A 21,057-nucleotide genomic window follows, 5' to 3' on the forward strand; every position below is an offset into this window, starting at 1 on the left:
CACAGCAGTGTCGCTGAGTCAGTTGGGGTAACAGGTTTGAGTTTTATTTTGTTTATTTAGTAAAACTCTTAGTTTTGTCCAAAACGACAAATTATTGGACTTCAAATCATTGTTTTTATATTGCAAGAAAATGAATCAGAAAAGTCTTTGGACGAAATGATAAAATTGCTGATGAGGGTGAAAGGGATAGAGCAAAAATTTTACAAGAAAATAGAAAGATGATCAATGCAATGGGAGAACAAAAACATTATTGATGCCCTCCCTTAAAGTAAATAACTTCCCAGGTAGCTTTAACTTAATTTGTTAACCTTTCTTTTTAAATGGTTTTTAAAATCACTGTATATGTCAACATATTAAAGAAATGTTTTTTCTTGTTCGTTTTTGTCATTCTGTTTTTAAATGCACTGTACACGTTTTTTTTGTAATTTATATTATCTTGCTATATCATTTTTGTTATTAACATTTGCTATACATTCTTGAGTTTTTATTTGAATAAACATTTAAAAATATCAAAATTGATAACTTGTTATATCATTGCACAATTGTCAGCAAGATATTGACAGATGATGTTCCTCACTAAACTATTCTCTTTTGAGCCTGTACCTTGTGGTATAATGGCAGGCTTAGATATATCTCTATAAAATATGGAAGGTCTGGGGTTCTTTTATGTTCACAAATATTATGCAAAATACAACAAATTGTGAAAATCCTTGGTGCATCTGAAACTTTGACAGCAATCCGCTTTTGCAAAATCATCTTTAATAGGAAAAAATGAGGATATAACAATTTGTAGTCAGCAACCGCCGTATCTTGCTTACTTTTGGTTTCCAAATAAACTTGTCTCTTTTAGCTACTATTTCATATATCTCCAAAATACTACATCTTGGCAATAATTTTTCGGTCTGTTATCGCTTGTATACACCCAAAGACAACCGTACGAATGATAGAAAACTGTGGCACAAACAGCGTTCACTTTATCTAAACGGCCATGTGAATTGACCGCTAAAAGTGGCCAAAAAAGCCACCTTTCAAGTTGGCCATGTGGAAAAAACGCATTTCCCGCTGAGGAGATATAATTATTAAAACGTCGTCGAACTATAGCTTCCTGCTTAACTGATAATAAATGGCTATCTCTTACTTGTTTGTTTTCGTTTTGTACAGTTTGAGCTGAATAATTTACTAATTATACCGAGTTTAAAAAGGGCGATTTTGAAGCCAAGTTTCATACAATCGGCGAAACTAAACTACAAATATCACCAGATTTGTTGATAAGCAGCGTTAATTTTGCTGACAACGAAGTGCAACAGTTTGTGATTGACACGTCACAGAGCCTGTTCTGACACCACAATCTAACAATTTTCAGAGTTTAATTTTACAAGAGTTAGGAAATGTAACAGTTGGAGGGATAATTATTAGAAATAACACCTTTGAATCTTTTGGAAATGAGGATGTCCAACAAATTATAGAAAATGACAAGTGTTTTTTAAGTAAATTTACAAAAATACATGGAAAATGTAAGGCTGTAGTAGTGTTAGTTATAATAAATAGTTTTATTTTTACAATTAATCTATTTTAATAGGTTACAATGCCCGAACTTTCAAAAGAACACATTTTAAAAAAGTTAAGAAAAGATGTTCAAGATATTTTCAACTCAAAATATTGTAAGTTTGTTTTTAATTTGCCAAATTGCATTTAAAAGATGGTTATATTGAAATAAAGTATTTTAGGTAAAATGTTTAACGCCAATAAGGGTAGAATGTATTAAAAAAATAAAGTGTAGCTAATATTTCATGTTTTTTGCAGCAGAGGCTATTGGAAATACAACAAAGTTACCATATTCTAAAAGTTATCTATTAACTATTAAAGGACTCCCAGATGGAGTTAAATTTTGCAAACCGTGTAGGTACGGCCCAAATGATTGCCGGAAAATCATTTGTAGTGCAAAAAACATTCGTGTGTCGCGATCAACAAGAGGTATGTTACGATTAATAAAAAGATAAAAGCAATTAACCCCCTATTTTACAAGTTTACCAACGTAATTAATTCACGCGTTTACAAGAGGGTCGTAGCACTGCGAGACAATCCTGCCCGTAATAATATTTCACTTTTACCAATCTGATGAACCTTTTACCAAACTTTGTGTTTACTCTTTCTTTGGAGTCATGCGGCTCTGACACTAACTTTATCTCGATAAGGCCTAATTCGCCCTTACGATGTGGTCATATAATTCAACTTAATGTTGTTTTTTCCAATATCTGAGATAAGCGCATATTATACGAATCTTTTATGTGTATGAGTATGGACATAGCAGTTGGGTCAATGGTGCAAATCCATTTATTTAGCCCAGTGTTAGTACCTAACTTTTTTGGGCTTGCGGTACCCTACAAAATTATAAATAGTTTGCGACACCCTTGCATCAAATCAACGCACCTAACAAAACTCTTAGATCGCCCCTTCTGGGGTGCAATTTGCAAGTTTGACTTTCGGTAACTCCATGTTTTAAGGATTGGAAACGAAGAAAGATCGACCAAGGTGGATGCGGAGTCTGTGAATAATAAATCGTCACTGAACGATTTAGACAGACCTGTTCAACCAGAAGAACCCGTTCAGTTGGAAATTGAACTGGATGACGACTGGAATGTCACTTTTTAATATTATTATTTATAAAACATTCAAAATAAGTATCGCTTCCAAGTCTGTATATGTTAATTTTAAGTACCGAAAGTTAAGTTAGATCACACATACACGAGTCAAAACTGAGATATAAAGACAAAAACAAAATATTTAACAGCAAATATTTTGTTAAACATTTTCAGTTAGCATTACTACGCTAATTTTAAGACAAGACCCTATTCAAAAACACGCAAGCGGCGCTGATATTGCTTGCATGCCCAAGTTTGCAATAAAAACTTCGTGTGCGCTCCATGAACACCTGTAAGAGCAGTTTGGTTGGACATTAGTTCACAATTTAGAACATTATAAACGTACCCGACCAATCGTGTACCGTACGTGTTCAAGTAAAAGGGTTCACCCTGAGCGTAGCTTGACACAGGCCGTTTGTTTAGAATTTATATGGATAGGTTATAGCGATTGCGAAAAAGCAGCACTTTCACGATCTGCAGATTTAATTAGATTCTTCGTTATATATATATAACTAGATGACATACCCGACGTTGTCCAGGTTTAATAGAGCAGTGGTTCCCAACACGTTTTTAAGGCGACCCATTTAAAAAAAAAATTCAGTTCGGTAAAATCTTGCGACCCAAGCAAATTGTCGTAATATTTTAAAAGCCACCCCAAATTTGCAAACAAACAGCACTACAAATGAGTTTTTTGTGGTAGGGCGAAACTATGGAGGGGTGATCAATTACCGAAAAAGCATTGCCTTGCATAGATAAAATTAGGGCGTCAAATATATCGGCAAGGTAAGCAACTTTTACGTTGAAATATTTTTGCAAAAAATTCTCGGCTTATCCCACACAGTTCTGTTGCCACAGAAAGATAGCAATCTCCTCCCACAAATCACAAACTCACTTCAGGACACTACCTTTGTGACAACAACCGCACTTCTGTGTGCAGCAGCAATGCTTGGTAATCAGAATCCATGTCACTTGCTTTAAAGACGTTACGTCTCGACATAAAACGCTCCATGACTTATTGTTGTATATTTTCCTGTTTTGTGATCTCTTCACGTTTTAAATTTTTTGTTGTTGTTATGTTTTTGCCCAAGATACATTATGCCTGAAAAACAAGCGACCCATGCGTTGGGAAAGAGTATTTACCAGTTTAATTATAACTGGTAGGCTAAAGGATTAATGTAGTTGGAACGGCGATTAATCAAACCCACGTCAATGACCACGATAAACGATGTACGAAGTCTTCCTGATTTTGAATGGGTAAACAAAATGAAACAATCCAACATACTGTGGGCTCTATATCACTATTGCACATTACGTTGTTACATGTTAAAATGTTGTCCTCATGTTATAGCCCATGATTATGGAATGAATGTGGTAATCAGCATAGCCTATAGCAAAAAGTAATGATACGGACAGCGTAAGATCTTCGTCAGAGGCATAAATACGGCGAAAATATTTTTTTAAACTTTGGGTTATAGCAGCAGACTTGATAGCGTGATATTAAAGCAAATACGTAATCCTCAAATGGCGTACAACGTAACAAAATTCTGTATAGTGTTAGTAGTAAAAAATGCTAAACCTCTGCAATAAACGCCATAATTTGCAACTCCATCAGATTTTGTGTAGGAAAATATACTGTACTGTTAGAAGTAAACCAGGTTGAAGAGTAATTGCGACGAACACTCGCTTGGGAAGCGAGATCGTTTCTCCGTGTGTCTAACATAGAAAGAGACTCTTCTATTGATTACGCTTTACTGTTTTAAAAAACACTGAGTATAAAAGTCTTAACTTCCAAAATGTGATGACTTTTATTTACGGTTACGCAAAAGTTGCATTCAACGTCGGACAAACCCCGTATGGAATATGAATTGCTTGCTGTTTGAACTGCGACAAAAAACGCGATGCCAAGATGTTGCGTGGTTAAACAACTGCGAAAAGCATTTTTCCGGTCATGGAAAAAAAGGAGTCTTAATTGTTACACAGCATATGTGTTGGTTGCCTCTTGACTGTTTTTTGCTGATTGTCGCTTCCCCACAATTGGAGTCGCACTTTTTAGCCTGAATTGAAGCGGCATTTAATCGGAAGGCGTGCTATAAATCATCGCATTTATATGCGTGACAGTAAAGCATCTAATTGTTCGTCTTTGTAAACTAAAATTTCATGAATTTTACAAATTGTTGGTAGCTTAATTGTAATAAAAATTGTGTGTTTATTTGAAATGGAACGACTAAATACCCAACGGTTAAGCACCTCAAACATATTTTACGTAACGAAAACCCGTATATATCGATAGGAATAGGGAACCACTAACAAACGTAAAACCCTAATCTGTAGCAACCATTGCGTAATATTTAAGCAAATGCGTAATTCCAGTACCATACTTCGTCCAACGTGAGTAAAATCTCGTTTGAAACTAAAAATTGGTTACTACTAAACCGCCGCATTAAATCAGATATTTTACCACTTCTACCTAAATTTTGCGCGGTAACAGCCTTTAAGTTGGAAACATTTAATAATATTTTTTTAAGGCAATAAATTTTATTTGATTTTATGTCCACGCAGGTGAATGCGTTGAGAGTTTTACGATATGTCGATCACGCGCCTGAGGAAAGGCGAGCGTAGGCTACTTTGATTAACATGTTACAGAACGAGATTTTTTTTAGTTCGTTTATTCCGAAATATAATAAACGTCGAGGTGGCAATTATTCAACAAAACTAACGAACAATAGGATGAATAGACATAATAAATAAGTCGCAAAGAAGCATCCTAAATAACAACTTCCGATCCATGGACTATATTAAACGAAAGAAAAGCAAATTATAAACGAAAAAACATGTTTCCAGTTACACCCATCCATAAAAAAAACTTATTCGTCTGATTGACAATTGGTACAAAAAACAACACGAATGAAAAACTAATTATTAATATTACTAATTCTGAACATGGTGGTTGTTTTAACAAATTGATTACAAAAATACTACAGTATGACAATTAAATCGATTCGGTATCCGAAATATCTGAAAACGAGACATTCTGAAAACAAAGTTCATCTTCATCTTCAGCAACAATTGGATAGCATACGGTAAAACCGATGTTGTTTAACAATGGCGTGCAGGCAGTAGCAGGAACGTAATTTTCAAAGATTGAAGATAAATTCTGCAAATGGATTTCCAATTTTAAAAGATGAACTCGTACAAAAGGCAATATGTCGTGGTGTTGGTCATCGTGCAGAGCGTTTTTCAAATTAAATGACTGCTTTTGGTACAATTTTAGGGTGCTGTGCATCTTTTTTAACGAAATTTTCCTCTTCTTCTGCTCTTTGAATCAGATTGTACGCGTCAATTAACCTTTTTTTTTGCCAAGTGACCAAGATCAGTAAATCGATCTTCGGACACAGCTTGGCTCCACGTAATGCTTGGTAGAATGGCTTCATGGAATGAGGGCACGTCGGACCATAAATTGTACGTACGTTGTTATCATTTTTTTCATGTTTTTCACAATTTTTTTTATATTACCAAATATTTTATTTGCCACTAATTGACCAGCTAAAATGAAATAAGAACAAACACATATAAGTTTATATCTTTTATGACATGCTTATAAAAGTAATCGTATCTTACCTGGATATTTTTTAATTAAAGAACAACAAAATACCTGTTCAATATTCTCCTTCTTTATTGACAGCGGAATGTAACGCATTTACATAGGCATCTTCAAGGGGTGACCAACGTTGTATGTGATGCCTTTTCTCAAATAAACATAGTTTTTTGTCTAATCTGCATAACATTTCATTAATACTTTTGTAGATTTTTAGTGATACTGTTCCATACTTACTTAGCAACCACACCAGCTTGATTAGTTATAGAAGTCTCGTGCATATCACGAAAGTCCCCCCCTCCAAAACAGTCCTAGTTATGCAATTAAATAAATGTTTTCAAAAATAAAAGTTAACTTTAAATTTTAAACTATACATTTTAATAACCCACTTCTCTTTTAACAGCTCATAGAGTGCTATGCTATACTGTTCTTCCTAAGAAAAAATTTCATTTTCTTTTGAAATTGTCTTCTCCTTTGTAGAAGCCAACGTAGCAAGATGTTCACGTGTTATAGGAACTGCAATATGTTCAAGAGATTTAATCATTAGGCAGTAATTAATAGAAAATTTAAAATATTACCTGGTGAACATGCTAACATTGAAGATAAAACTTCTACAATTTCTGTTGAAGTGTAATGCCTAGGACAAACTTACAATATTAACACCATAATGTAGTCATCAAACCTTGTAGCGTTACTCACCAAGTTTCATCCTAACTTTTTCAGAGTAATGTAACAGTGAATCAGTTAAGAAATCTGTCCTGTGTTCAGGCTTCATTTCTTTTGTAATTGTTCTTAGGTATGACCATAGTCTTTCTACAGTTTCCCCTTCAGTTAAACCGAAGCCAGACTTACCCCTCGGACTGTACTCCATCTACAAAAGCAAAACGTAGTATTAATATCATTGCTAGCTAAATGTTAGCTAAACAAAAAAATATACAAACCCTAAAATATAAAATTTAAAAGGTTAGTAAAGGATCAGTTTTCATCAGTGTAAAAAGTAGATAGCCTTTTTGAAGTTGCTAAAACATTTATTTTGGAGATCTGGATCATTTTGTTTTGCTCTTTAAATTACAAACTAGATTGTTTGCATTACCTGACATGCCAGGTTGTGTCCATATCCATAAAGTGCAAAATGGAATATCACCTTTTAACCTTTTTGTAAAATATATGCAAAGTGTAGATATCAATTAAAAAAATGTTTATGATTTTTATACATACCTCCAGATGTCTCCTTAATTTACATGCAATATCATAGTACACTTTAAGGTTTGGCCTTTCCTTTAGCAAATGTTTTAAAGTCCAGACAGCATATCCCAATCTTAAATGGAAAATGTGGATTTGATACTATGTAGCTAAGAAAGGTAATGATCCGGTTTTTATTTAACATAAACCTTATTTTCAAAAACAGAATACAGTTAAATGTGGAAACGTTGCATATACCTTTCTCCGTGTTTTAAGTCCATAAATATTTTTGGATGCTCGTGTTTAGAACATGCCCCAAAAACCCCTTTTATGTCAAGTTTAGCATATTTTCCTTTCAACATGCACAAAAACATAATAGACTAGGAATGTTTAGAAAGCAGTTAAAATTAGTTACATTTAGGATTTAGTGCAAATCAAGAAATTCTAGAATAGTCTCGCTTGTAGTAGGCTTACAAAGACGAACATAGTATCTTTACTTACCAACTGAGCTATATAGGATAAATAGTTCTACAAAAACTAATTTGCAAATGTACCGCAATATTTTTTGGTTCGTTATGTCCTGCCAAAAAAATATCAACTTCTTCTTTATCATGGTGGGAAGCTATACTTTGAGGAACAGCGGCCTTTCTTCTGACTAGTCCGAAGTTAGCATCCAAACAAACTATTTCTCCACATAATTGGTCCTATGTAGCAAATATAAATTAATTTGAGAATATTTTGTTTTCAGATAATAATTGTTGCATTAACTACCCCTTCACAAGCAGGACAAAGGGTGCCATCTGCTATTTTGTCAGAAATAATCTTTTTTGGATGTTTTAATTTATACATATCATGCCGATATGACTCCATAACCTTATTTAAAAGTATCCTTGATAAATCTTTTACCTAGAAATAAATTGTTAAAAAATAAAGCATAGATAGGTAAAGCAAATTCTACTTCACTTTTGGTTGGTATCCAGGACTCCTATCAAAACGATGATTGAGAGCATTACAAAACCCTTCACAGGAAACTTGCTTCTCCATTCAAAAAACTCTTAACAATTCCAAATATTCCACTGAAACTGCAACTCTCGGACACTTAATGGAGCAAGGCCATATAATCGATGACGGAATAGAGTTTCTGGTTCACTTTCACATGAACAGAATTGTACTTCAACATTGTGGTGAAATCCTGAATACAAAATATTCCAATTGATGTCAAAAGTGGCCTTAACAGATAACTTTAAAATTAAATTTTACCCTTTGAATCAACAGCAACAAGTTTTCTTTTGTAAAAATTACACTCATGATGCACTCTCTTTATTGTCCCTGCATATTCAATAAACATTAAACCAACTTACGAAATATATATGTAAAAATCACAACTGAACATAATACCTACTTAAAACATTTAAAACAGCATGCTTTGAGCCTTCAGGAAACTAACTGATTGTAGTAAATTGAATAAGGATTTTCTTGCAAGCAAGGCTCTATCAGTAATGCTATGTGGCTTGTGCCTATAAACAGATTACAGCATGCAATGGTTCTATGGTGGTTTCTTAAATTGTTTCTATCTATGACAGAGCAATGGTCTCAGTATGGCCAAGGTTGTTATGATAAACTTCACCATAGTCTTGGCCTGGTCTTGCTTGCATAAAAGTCTCAAAATTAACAACTGAATTTGGTTAGTCTCATGAAGGTTGTAATTTTCATTGGTCTAAAGCAGTGCTCCGGAACCTTTTTCCACTTGCCGCACACCACCACAACTGAAATAATTTAGAAGCACACCTACAAAATCTATGTCGACAGACAATTGACAACATCAGCAAAAATCCGAGGCAGCCAATAGAAAAAGAAGCGAATGATGATTGAACGTTTTAGAGGAGCTGAAATTTTTATCTATTTCATTCCTTTGTATTCTGATTTTGCGGTTTGCGGACTTCCTAAAGTTTCTTAAGCCGGTTAAAGTCCTGGAAATTGTAGCCTATACTCCCTTGCAATAGCTGATTAAAAAACAGAAAGCTTTTAATAGCACTCAAAAAAAGAAACTTGGCCTTGGTGCTTTTCATTTTTTCCATAATTTATTTTGCGAAACAGCTACCAAGACTGATTACACAATTACATAATGCCAATTTACAGCTGTATTTTATAAGTTTCAGGCATATGGTTAATCTTGAATTTGGTGTAAAGTTTTGAAATATTAGTTGTATTCTGCTACTCCTGGTAGTCTAGTCAGTTAGGATATATATTTTAATATTTGAATTCTGGTGATAAAAGATAACATAGGTTTTAAGTTTTAAATGTTATGGAAAAGTTCAATAATTACACCTGGCGATTATCGCATAAGATTAAAATACCTGCCTTGATATGATATATATACGTCAATTCGACTGATTATCAAAAAGTACCCTTAAAAACGCAAGTAACACACCCCCAGGAACGTCGCGGCACATCAGTTGCGGAGCACTGGTCTAAAGGACAACACTAGAGTTGTGCGCATAATAATATGATTGTTTTAATGACAGTTTTAAAAAACAAACTTTACATTTATACCTTCCATATATCAGGCAAATGAAACCATAGATTTTTATCCAAACAACGAATGCTGTTTTGTTGTTCCACATTACAAATAGAGCACAAAAATGATTGTGGTTGAAACAGCTCAAGTTCTAAAGCCATCCATCAGTTTGCCTTCCATTGCGCTCCAACTTTCACTCAGATTGGCGCGCCTTTCCTTATAGGAAACACGTGATCCAGAGCTACATTCTTCTTCAAAAGATTCTTCTGAATCTGATATTTTGGCAACTTGAGAAAATGCCCTAATAAATGGGGTGGAACCAAGTGGATTTTTTTGTTTTCTTCCTGAAGTTAAATATATACTTTTCTTTCTTTTGCCTTGCCTTTTAAATTGATAAGATATTTTTTTTTTGATGCTTTACACTAAAAAAAAAAGCACATTAGATTAGATAAGAAAAACACAATAAAGTTTGAGTTTATAAGCAAAGCAACTTACTTTAGTTAATACTCTGTCAGCCATAGTCCAAAATCACAAATTGAGATTTTACTTTACTGAAAAGAATATACAATATACTTCGGCACACTATGCACAAATCTGTAATGTAGCTAGAAAATGAATGTCAAAGCCAAAAAAGGTTGAGTAAATTAACATCATCTTAAATAAGCATTTTAATATGCAATTATATCAATATAAGGTAATAAGACGAATAAATATTAAACCTCATTTACGAAGGTGGAACACAATTCTATCTCATAAGATATCAATTTTTTTACAGTTTAACATTAATTTAGGCAATATGTTAAAACAACAAAATGTTTTATGTTTAGGAGGAACAGTTTTTAATAAGTGAACAGTTCTGTTCACTGAACCCCAATTAGACAAATAAATGTAATAATAGGCTCTGTTGACTGGTATTGGTTGAAAGCCATTGCACCTCGTCAAGGTTCCAGTCAGTTGTTGCAATGGTGTTTTTTTGGCAGAAAAACATTTCATTCGGCTACACAACAAAGCCGAATAAAACAAAAAACTGCTCTTTTAAGGTAATTACGTTGTAAATGAATATTGATCATTTTTCATTGCTAGAAACAATTATCTTCTACTGAGCCACATATAATAAAGCTAAACAGTGGTCAGCAATTTTTTTGTCGTGTTCTAAAATTCTCTTTCCGGATCTGTTGAAGGCCCATTGCGTGGAACCACTACAAAAACATAGGGTCTAGAATTTTTGTTTGGACTCATGACATGCAAGTTTTTAGAATTCAGCAGGTAGAAAAAACCTATTCAACACGTTTTCTTCATTTTAACCCTGAAGAATAGGTGGCTGAAATATTGGAGAGAAACATAATTACAAGGGAAGCTTTTTCTCTCAAAAGATCTTATTATCTCGAATAATAATAATGGCAGTTAACACACTTCACTGGGCTGACATTCTTAAATTTATATGCACTCGCATTTTGAACAAAAGTAAACACCATTCTGTGAAATATCCTACAAATTTGTTTTATCCATAATTTAACCTGCCTATTTATTTTGGCAATATAATTTGTGGTATTTGTAAAATATCAACATGTAAGACACCCGTAGGTCAGTGATTCCCAAACTTTTTTCTCGCGCACCATTTTGAGCTTTTGTACCCAAACTTTACCAAACGTTATACCAAGACAAAGAAGCCATAAATTAAACTAAACCCAGCAAAAAAAAAAAAAAAAAAAAACATACAACAATACACGCACGGCTCACTATCAGTTTATCAACAATTAGCGTTTTATTAACGTGCGAAACCTCAAATTTAAGGTAACTAAAACGCAGCATTGCAAATTATCTGAAATTTATATGTAGGCTAAAGTTAGTCGCGTACCACCAAAAATACTATCGCGTACCACAGTTTTGGAGCCACTGCCGTAGGTACTTTTAAAAGACACAAATATATTGAATTATTAACAATTAGTACAAGGAAGAGAATATTCTGGCTTCATCACAAAGGACCTAACAGGGCTTGCCAATGTATTTTGACTAAGCTTTTACAGTTATTGTTGGGTCAAATAAGCTATAACTAGAGATGTTCAGAGTAGAATATAGAATCCTTAGATTCATATCCAATTTTACCTTTATTTTGGATAATTGGAACCGGTATAATTTATTTGTTCTATGCAGATTGTTGCGCCTAATTGTAATATGCGAGTGAAAAGTTTAGATAAGGCCTGTCGGCCATATGTGTATTTTCCAGTTTGCCATTTTTATCAGTTCAAAGAAAGCCCAGGTGAGTCTCCAACAATCTTGGTCTCCTAGTCGGCGGTTCTCCCTCGCTGTAATCGGCGGACTCAATTGACAAATCTTCCATCGCCTCATTCATAGGGCTGTTTCTTGCTACGGTGGGGGTGGTAGACCGACCACATTCATGAATATTTGGCACCTGTATGACGACAACACAACAACTTAAAGGACAACATTTTATTAGAAATAATTGAATATATTATTAAAAAATAAAATTCATTGAAGGTGAAACTGCTTGCACCATCAAGCTGTATTTTTAACCAACGCACGCATGAGTAGGTTTCTTATATTTTTGTGCTCTATGAGGCATAGAGTTCAAATTTAGATATATATATTACTCTATTTAGCCATATTTACCACAATGGAGCCAACAAGTCGAAATTTTATTAATTTTAACTATGTGTCACTTTTATTCACAGTACCAGACTGTCCCATCAGTCAGACTCTTAAAGACCGTTCGCCCCTGTCAGACGACACCCAACCATTTTCGGTTATCCAGCATTTTAAACAAGTGTTTTATAGATATCAGTGAAAAGGTCCGTTTGAGGTAATCTTCCATAAAATTGGTTGCATTTTTTGTGACCGAGCGATTTTTCATTTTACTGTATAAAAAAATATAAAAACATTACAACGTTACATCAAGGCTTATTATTTGGTTACATCAACAACATTCGTAAGCGACCGTCGAAACTTTGTTTTTCTTATACCGTTGAGAGTGGTACACGTCTGGTTTATACATGATTTTCTCAAATAGTTCCTTTATTGCTTCATAAATATCTGCTGAGAGACCGGCTGGACAAAAATTAGGTCCACTACCCATCGAGGGAGGGTCCGTGAACTAGTTTTAGGGATACATGAAGGCCGCCTAATGGAAATGCGAGTGTAGTAGGTGTTTTTGCCATAAATGTATTTCGACTTAACTTCACTTTCACATTTTTCGACGGAAATCAGCAGATTTGTAAAGTCTATTTGTATTTTTGCGGCAATTCATGACGTCATCTCTGCAAATTGCTCGCCAACCGTCGTGATATCCACGCTAAGCCCCCAAAAATAAGAGTCCGTGGTAAAAAAAGTTTAAAACCCCCTGGGCTAGTTAAATAAAATGTAGCAAATATTTTTTTATTTCAAACATGAAGTTACTCTACCCTGTAACCCTAATTTATCAAGTTGTGACGCCGTGCGAAAGACTTGTCTTTTTTTTAAACGTTCGGATAAGATTAACAACCTATTATTTGTTCGACTCTTAAAAATCATTCAAAAATAAGCTATAACCGATTCATAAACATGTTTCCCGTCTTCGACATTTAAGAAATTCAAGTAGGTCTATAGCAAATTTTAATGTAATTTTTCAACAGATTTAGATTTCTCGGCAGCACACCTACAAAAAATAACCAATGTAGCCGGAGGGCGAATATCAAAATTTTGACGTATAATATATGATCAATCCTTGGACTTGCCTCGGTTGGCCCTAACGATACTAATGATTAGAAAATTGAAACTCATTTCAAGACTGCAAAATGCACATGTACTCAGGTACGCCGGAGCGATTTCAGGGCAAGGGGCGACTTTTTTGGTAAGGGCAAACATAGATGAGGCAAGCGTAGCGAGCCGAAATATTGGGGGGTCCGGGGAAAAATTTTTGCGGCAACGTCCTCTAGATTGGCTTAAATTGGTACCAAAAATGTTAATGATTTCCGTCGAATAATATTTAACGTTGTGAAAGCAATATATCATTTTTCATGCAAAGGGCAGGCAGGAGGGGCGCTTGCCAAAATTTTGCAAAGCAAGACATTTAGTTCTTCTAAATGTTTTAAACCCTTGAATGTAGAGCCAGTAACCCTTGAATGTAGAGCTCTTACTGAAGGTTTTAGGTGAGCACTTGAAAATTAACGTTTTCATGACACAGAGGAGGCGCTGTTTGGCAATGTCTACCGGCTCTTTACAGGCTTTCGCTTTTGCATAAAAACTATGTCTATGCTGCTTCTAAACCGCAATGACAGAAATGCACAGAATTGCTTTGCACCAATGATTGTGGATCGCGTTTTCTATACCAAACTTGGAAATAGTTAATAAATCAATATTTGTAAGAGATGTACTTCATATTTATTTAAGGCAAAACAGTGTTTTAAGAATGTTTGATATAGATTTTGACCCATTTTAGGGGGTTAGCGATCAATTCTTGCAGCTACAAGATTAAACACAACAGATGATACAACTTCATTACCACTTCTGCCAGAGGTAAAGATTATCTGACAAAGATTTCCTGCCAAAGTGCATAGAGACACATAATAAAAATAGTTTCCGATTCCGGAAGAGGCCAATGTGATTGTAGGGGGCAATATTAATTGTTATTAAACACAGCAAAATGACATGATGGGTTGATATCAACAAACATAGCAACCCCAACTTTTACCTTCTTCGATTTCCAAAATATCTTCTTTCCATTTTTTTGAAGGTCCTGTCTCTACAATGCAATGTCAAGATGTGACAACATTTACATAAACAGTTGTTGTATCACACCTGTCATAGTTGTGGAAACACTTTGCCCCTCCTCGTGAGTTTCATCTGTACATCAAATATAAAAAAAGTAAAAATCACAGATGAGTTTGAAGTAAAGTTAAATATTATAACAATTGAAATATTGCAAGGGTAAATACAAAAAACATGTTGTTACACAAATTGCTACCTAAAACTATATCAAGGTTTAATCTGTTTTTGCATGGTAAAATCTGACCTTCTTCAGTTAAAAAACGCGGGCCGATCTCTTTCTTTTCCTCACATCTTTATCCCTCATCTGAATCAAGATTTGAAGTCTTCTCTGCCAGTATGCATAAGCGTGTGCCTCTCGTCAGCTCGTACTAATAAGTTGAAAACGCGCGATGAAGAAAAGGGAACTGTGGCGATATATTCTGATCGTAACAAATTTATACTTGCTGACAAATCGTATTATAAAGACTTGGCGAGCAAAGCGAGTGCGATTTGTTGTTGTCAAACCCGCAGTTTTTTAAACTACTTGCAAGTTTTTATTTCATAGGCCTCATACTCGCTATCTCTAAAGTACTGAATTATTTATTGCTATTAAAAGCTTATGATTTTGGGGTCGGCAAACCCTAGAACGCGTACACCGCACGTTGTTATAAAATGATTGCAGAACATATTTCCAGTTCGATCTGCAGTGTTTAATATTCGGATTACGTCAAAATGCCGTAAAATTGGCGTGATTTTTTTTACTGCATTCTACAAATATGCTGTTGCTACCAGGCATAGTATATTTAAAACAGGTTCCTCTGGCAATATATATTATTTTCTACCAACGTTTCGGCTTACTATCCGGCAAGCCTTCGTCAGGGACTGACACACAAAGCCAACAAGACACAAAAGTAAAATCACAATAAGAAAAAAGGAGCAAAATTCACAGGATAAGACAACGCGCAATTTAGAGGTTATCTTTTAGCACCTGTCGGTACGGCGCTGGAAACAACAGGGCCTTCTACATTAAAAGTAATCACGTGCGTTTTTGTGCAACTGAGAAAATAAGCGCGAAGAGTGAAGCTAATAGTTTTAGCACTTCTAGGTATCGGCTAAAAAAGCGTCAAAGTACATTTCAAAATAGCGGCAACAGTATTATGTTCGTGACAGATCGTTCTTTTTCGCAGTATGCCAAATTTCGAAACACGGCGCATTTAAGGCCCGTTTACACTACAGCTGCAAAAAAATATTGTTTTGAGCGATTTTAACGCTTTGCTTAATTTGCCCAGCGCAGCGTAAACAGGCCTGATGCGTAAGGAAGATTTACACAAAGTGCAAAAATTTTATTTATGTAGAGTTGTGGGGAATAGACTCGTGTCCAGTTTGTAAAAATATTTCGGGATAAATAAGCAACATTGGCGGGCCGTATTTTGCGTATTTAACTGGTTTTAATATCAGGTGTTGCTGTAAGTTTTGTGTGTTATTTTAGTCACTCAGTGAGCCTAAACTGTGCAACTGACGGCGTATCTTTATGATCATTATTCCAGAAATGAAGTTTGAAACCAATCGATTCTAAAAACGTTCATGTTCAGCGCCTAGGACAATAATTGGCTAGACCTATAGGCAACACAATGCAAAAAAATTGTTAAAAAAAACATGGGGTATCTACAGCTTGCTTTTAGTGTAAACAAGGTTAATTTGTATATATATATAATGTGAGCGAAATTATTGTTTAGGGATTTTCTGGTTTTCATTTGTGAGAGCCCTGCTTATGATATTTGGCTCAAATGAAGTTGTAGCAAACACACGCAGAGAATCTGAGTAACCTCGCCGGAGATTTAACGTACTTCATACGTGCTTCCCAAAAGTGATATACACATTGCGTGCTCGTAAGAGCAATGATTGAATTTATCATTTAGGCTGGATTCACACTGAAAGTCAATCAACTCCATTTGCATTATTAATTCAGAAACATCATCTGGTTTGGTAGAAAAAAACACACGAAAAAAACTTAAAACTTGACGCATACTTTTTAAAGTCATAAAATATGTTTCCGAAATCTATTATCAGTTTCGAAATGAGTTCTGCATACTTACAACTGAACAAAGTAGGAAAGTGGGTAAGGTTTTTATTGTTTATCTGTTTTTCCCACAGAGATAATTTTGATAGAAAAGCTTTCGCATGATCAAACATGCAATTAAAATTAACTGTCTCATTCCTTGAAGACGACAATTATCGTATCAACAAGAAAAGCTAAATCGCGTACCCAATTTGCATCATTAAACTTAACAATCAGCTGACATTTTCCTTCCATAAATTGTTGTATTTCTTCCTTCAGCCTAACGTCGCAACAGACATTACATTTTACATTTTCAAAGTTATCTCGTTTCTTAATCGGTCAAAAGGGTTTTCAATCCGTTCGCCGTTTAATCTGTTCGTTTCGCGGACGGCCGAAATCGTTTAACGTAGAATGACCTGCTTCAACGCAGTATGTGGTTTGTGACTGACAGAGGGGCTGGTCTACTAGAATCAAAAGGATGCGGGTTTGAGTAGGTTTAATTACTTCTTGTACCACCCTCACCCAAATATTGTACATTGCCTTAATCATAATCACAACGCTGTGGTAGGATTTCAGGCCAGCGCCAAACAGTTTTCATTAGTCATGTACACACATCACCTTTCTTTTGTCCACTCCTTGTATATAGCGGTTGACCAGCACACATTAGCTTAACTTTCCTGCACTTATATTCTGTGTGCCAGGTAAACTGAAGCACAACTATACAGTCAAAAACAAACTTCGGCAAACCAAACTCAAGTAATTCTTTTTTTTTTTCAATTTTAGGTTTATTATAAAAACGAACAAGCAGCAATAGGTGTCGCCGAAAAATCGGTTGTGCGTCAGCAGTACGTAATAATGCATACAGTGCAGAGTTTGTTCACTGCCATGTAATTACGACGCTGGAACGGATTACTTTTCAATCCGGATTGAACCTTAATGCGTTTTATGGAAGTCCCCAACTCTTCGACACGTCGTGCAATAATGGTTTGCCTAGAAAAACTTTTTTTTTTTTTAATTGTTCTTTCTTGTCAGGGCAGATGTTAAACATTCTTTGACACATTCGGCTTTAGAGCATTTTTTCGCAACAACAGATTTTGTTTGTTGTCTAACAAAAGTCTACTTTTCAAATTGGCAACTTTGTCATACGTTGGTGTGCATGAGTAGTCAAGATTTCTGTCCACCTCTCTTGAAATATTCTTTATCTGTCTTTTATTTGCCATACTAAATATAAACCAAAGACGAATATCGCAGCAACTTGACTAAAATGTTATCTAAGATTGAATAATGCTAGATCTATACTTCGTCTTACTGCTGTAGTTTAAAATATACTTAACGATAATGGCCATATTATGTCACTTATTAATTTTCTGCCACGTGTCTACTCTGTTGTGTTAAAATTTAAGAAAATTCCTCGGTTCGGAAAGTTGTTTTATTTTGCGTTACTTTCTCGCCAATGTGCGCTTCGCCAATCACAATAGGCCGTATATGGCAGTAAAACGAGTGTTCTACGAAAACCCATTTCGTTGAAAATACCTGAAGCGCTGCATAAAAATGAAAGTGGATTTGACGTGTCTTCTCTGTTGTGTTAAAATGTAAGAAAATTCCTCGGTTCGGAAAGTTGTTTTATTTTGCGTTACTTTCTCGCCAATCACAATAGGCCGTATATGACAGTAAAACGAGTGTTCTACGAAAACCCATTTCGTTGAAAATACCTGAAGCGCTGCATAAAAATGAAAGTAGATTTGAGTTAAGACATGTGTCTTAAGAAAATTCCTCGGTTCGGAAAGTTGTTTTATTTTGCGTTACTTTATCGCGCCAATGTACGCGCTTCGCCAATCACAATAGGCCGTATATGGCAGTAAAACGAGTGTTCTACGAAAACCCATTTCTTTGAAAATACCTGAAGCGCTGCATAAAAATGAAAGCGGATTAATATGTTAAGGTGTGTCCCTGTTATATATTGCGTTAGAATTTAGAAATATTCTTCGGTTCGGAAAGTTGTTTATTTTGCCTTTCTTTGGCGTTAATGTGCGAAAGAAAATTGTGGTAAAAACGTGTTTTTAAAAATAAAAAAAATTATTTCGCCGCAATGACAATGGTCCAAACATTGAATTAATTCTACCTAGTGCTGACCAATGATATTTCCACACATTCATGCGTCATGCCTTAACTGATTTAAAGAAAAATGGCCTGCAAACACTGCAACGCACGGGGTTTCAAGAGACCTTGTTCATTTAAACTTCCGTAGAATGGGAAAGCGTCGGTGAAAAAAGTGAAGTTGTGTCCTCCCTCCCTGTCCACGGACGAGCAACGAGCCCTTACGTCATGAAGATGTTGATCATATTTTAACATTTTGGTCACCATGGCTTGCTTACTTGATCTTACGTTGTTACAAGCTGTTTTTAATAAATGCGAAGGGTTCAGATACAAGGAATTTTTAATTTTTTCTGTTGCTAGAAGCAAAAACAGAGCTTTTAATTCTCCTACAATTTCTCAAAACATACTTGCAAGGTGGCATGCATTGATGTTATGGGTTGGATAAAACGCCAAATCACTCATTATGGAGCGCATGTAAAAATGCAATGCATGGGGAGAGACACGATGTTTTGTTTAATTAGAACAGTTACAAAATGCTTCATTTCATCTACAGAAATATCGCTGGTGCGGTAAAAGTTTTTCACTTCTGACACCAATTCATCCATAACGTGCTTTTGAATGCCAGGCTTTGTCCGCAAGACATTTCTTAAAAAACATAACTACCTTTAAACACTGAAAATTCTACCACATTTTCGTCTGGGGTTATATTGCTAACATTATTGGGTTAAATTTTGGTTGAAATTTCTTATTCTGTTAAACCCTAAAAATTCATACATAATAACAAAAAGAATAAACTAAAAAAGATCCGTTGGGTCGCCGCAATGAAATGCCTGATGTATATTAATCAAATAAAGCCAGTTTAAAAATTTAATTTCTTGTCAAAGATTAAGTCTGTTCAGGGATTATGTGCATCATTGGATCAATTGGAAATATGGTGCTACCTCTAATGCAATACCTAAAATACATATAGATATGCAGGTATAAATGGCTTTTGGCGAAAGCTCCTGAACTTCTTTATGTACATTAATGTTACTAAAAATATAGTTTTTTAATGATATGTTTGCAACAGGCAGAAAATAAATTACAAAGAGCTACAGGTTACCGGCAGACTAGTTTTCTAATTCATTGAATTAAAGCAAAAAAATGCGGCTAATTCTAATTATAATCTAATCATTTACTTTGTCCAACGGCATTTTTAGTCTCTCAGTTCAAACACAGAAACACAGAATTTCAATTAAAACTTTCTGGTTGAAAAGACTTGTATGTAATTTTTACATGCTAAAACGCATAAATAGGCACATAAGAATAAATTGCGATTAAATCAAATTGGTTGTAAAAACCAAATGTGATTCTAGTTCAAATTCTAGTTTTATGAATTCGGTAATTCTAAAATGCTCTTAGCGATTTTCGTAAGCTAAACATTTTGATCTTTTTTTAATTGAAGATCTGAATTAATTTTTTTGGCTTTTTTATAACATCTAATTTTCTTCACTCCAAAGTCGCAAAGTATATCTATTAACAACATTTTTTTTAAACTTTCTTCAAAACATATATCATTGTGGTTATAATTGCGTTGTTAAAATAGGTGAGCCTTCTGAAAAATTAGCTTCTGGGTGGGTCTTTGAAATCTAAAATAATCTGAAAATGAGACTCTTTTTTGACATGCCGGTCATCAACAGTAACCAGATCTATAACATCAAACAATTTTCTTGTTAAATCCAAACAATGTCATCTCTCGATAAACGTTGGAGGAAGGGTTAGGAATGACAAACATTCATTCCATCTAAGCTGAATTCTAAAAGAAGAAAATTGCCGTAAAATATTCCCAAGACGTGGGGCAGATGGCCCTAAGGTTTCGACACAAGGTTCTAAAAGTCGACGATGCCGGAAGTGCGTTTTTCAACAACGACGCCCTGCTGGCCGCCGTGAAGTTTATGCACCACAATGCGTGAAGCGCGCCAAAACTCACGGCGACCGGCAGGATAATAACCCACGAGGCCACGTGCGCCTTTATAACAACTAACGCGCCGAATCCACTACACAAAATGGCAGGCCTCGAAGAAATGGCACCAATGTGAAGAAGGTTCGTGACAGCCGAATGGACCCATGACAGTGCGACGCCACAACTAGGCAATCAGAAGAGAATCACAAGTGACCTCACGGATGAATTACTTACGGAAATGACGATAGAAATCGTGGAAAAGCTGGAAGAAAGACAAAT

General features: G+C 35.0%; 1 pseudogene; it reads right to left on the minus strand.

Moving 5' to 3' along the window:
- Positions 1 to 6,928: 6,928 nt before the first annotated feature.
- On the minus strand, positions 6,929 to 19,091 carry LOC146136696 (uncharacterized; annotated as a pseudogene).
- Between the last annotated feature and the right edge of the window lie 1,966 nt (positions 19,092 to 21,057).

This window comes from Ascidiella aspersa, chromosome 8, assembly GCF_963924565.1.
Source record: "Ascidiella aspersa chromosome 8, kaAscAspe10.2, whole genome shotgun sequence".
NCBI classification, from domain to species: Eukaryota; Metazoa; Chordata; class Ascidiacea; order Phlebobranchia; family Ascidiidae; genus Ascidiella; species Ascidiella aspersa.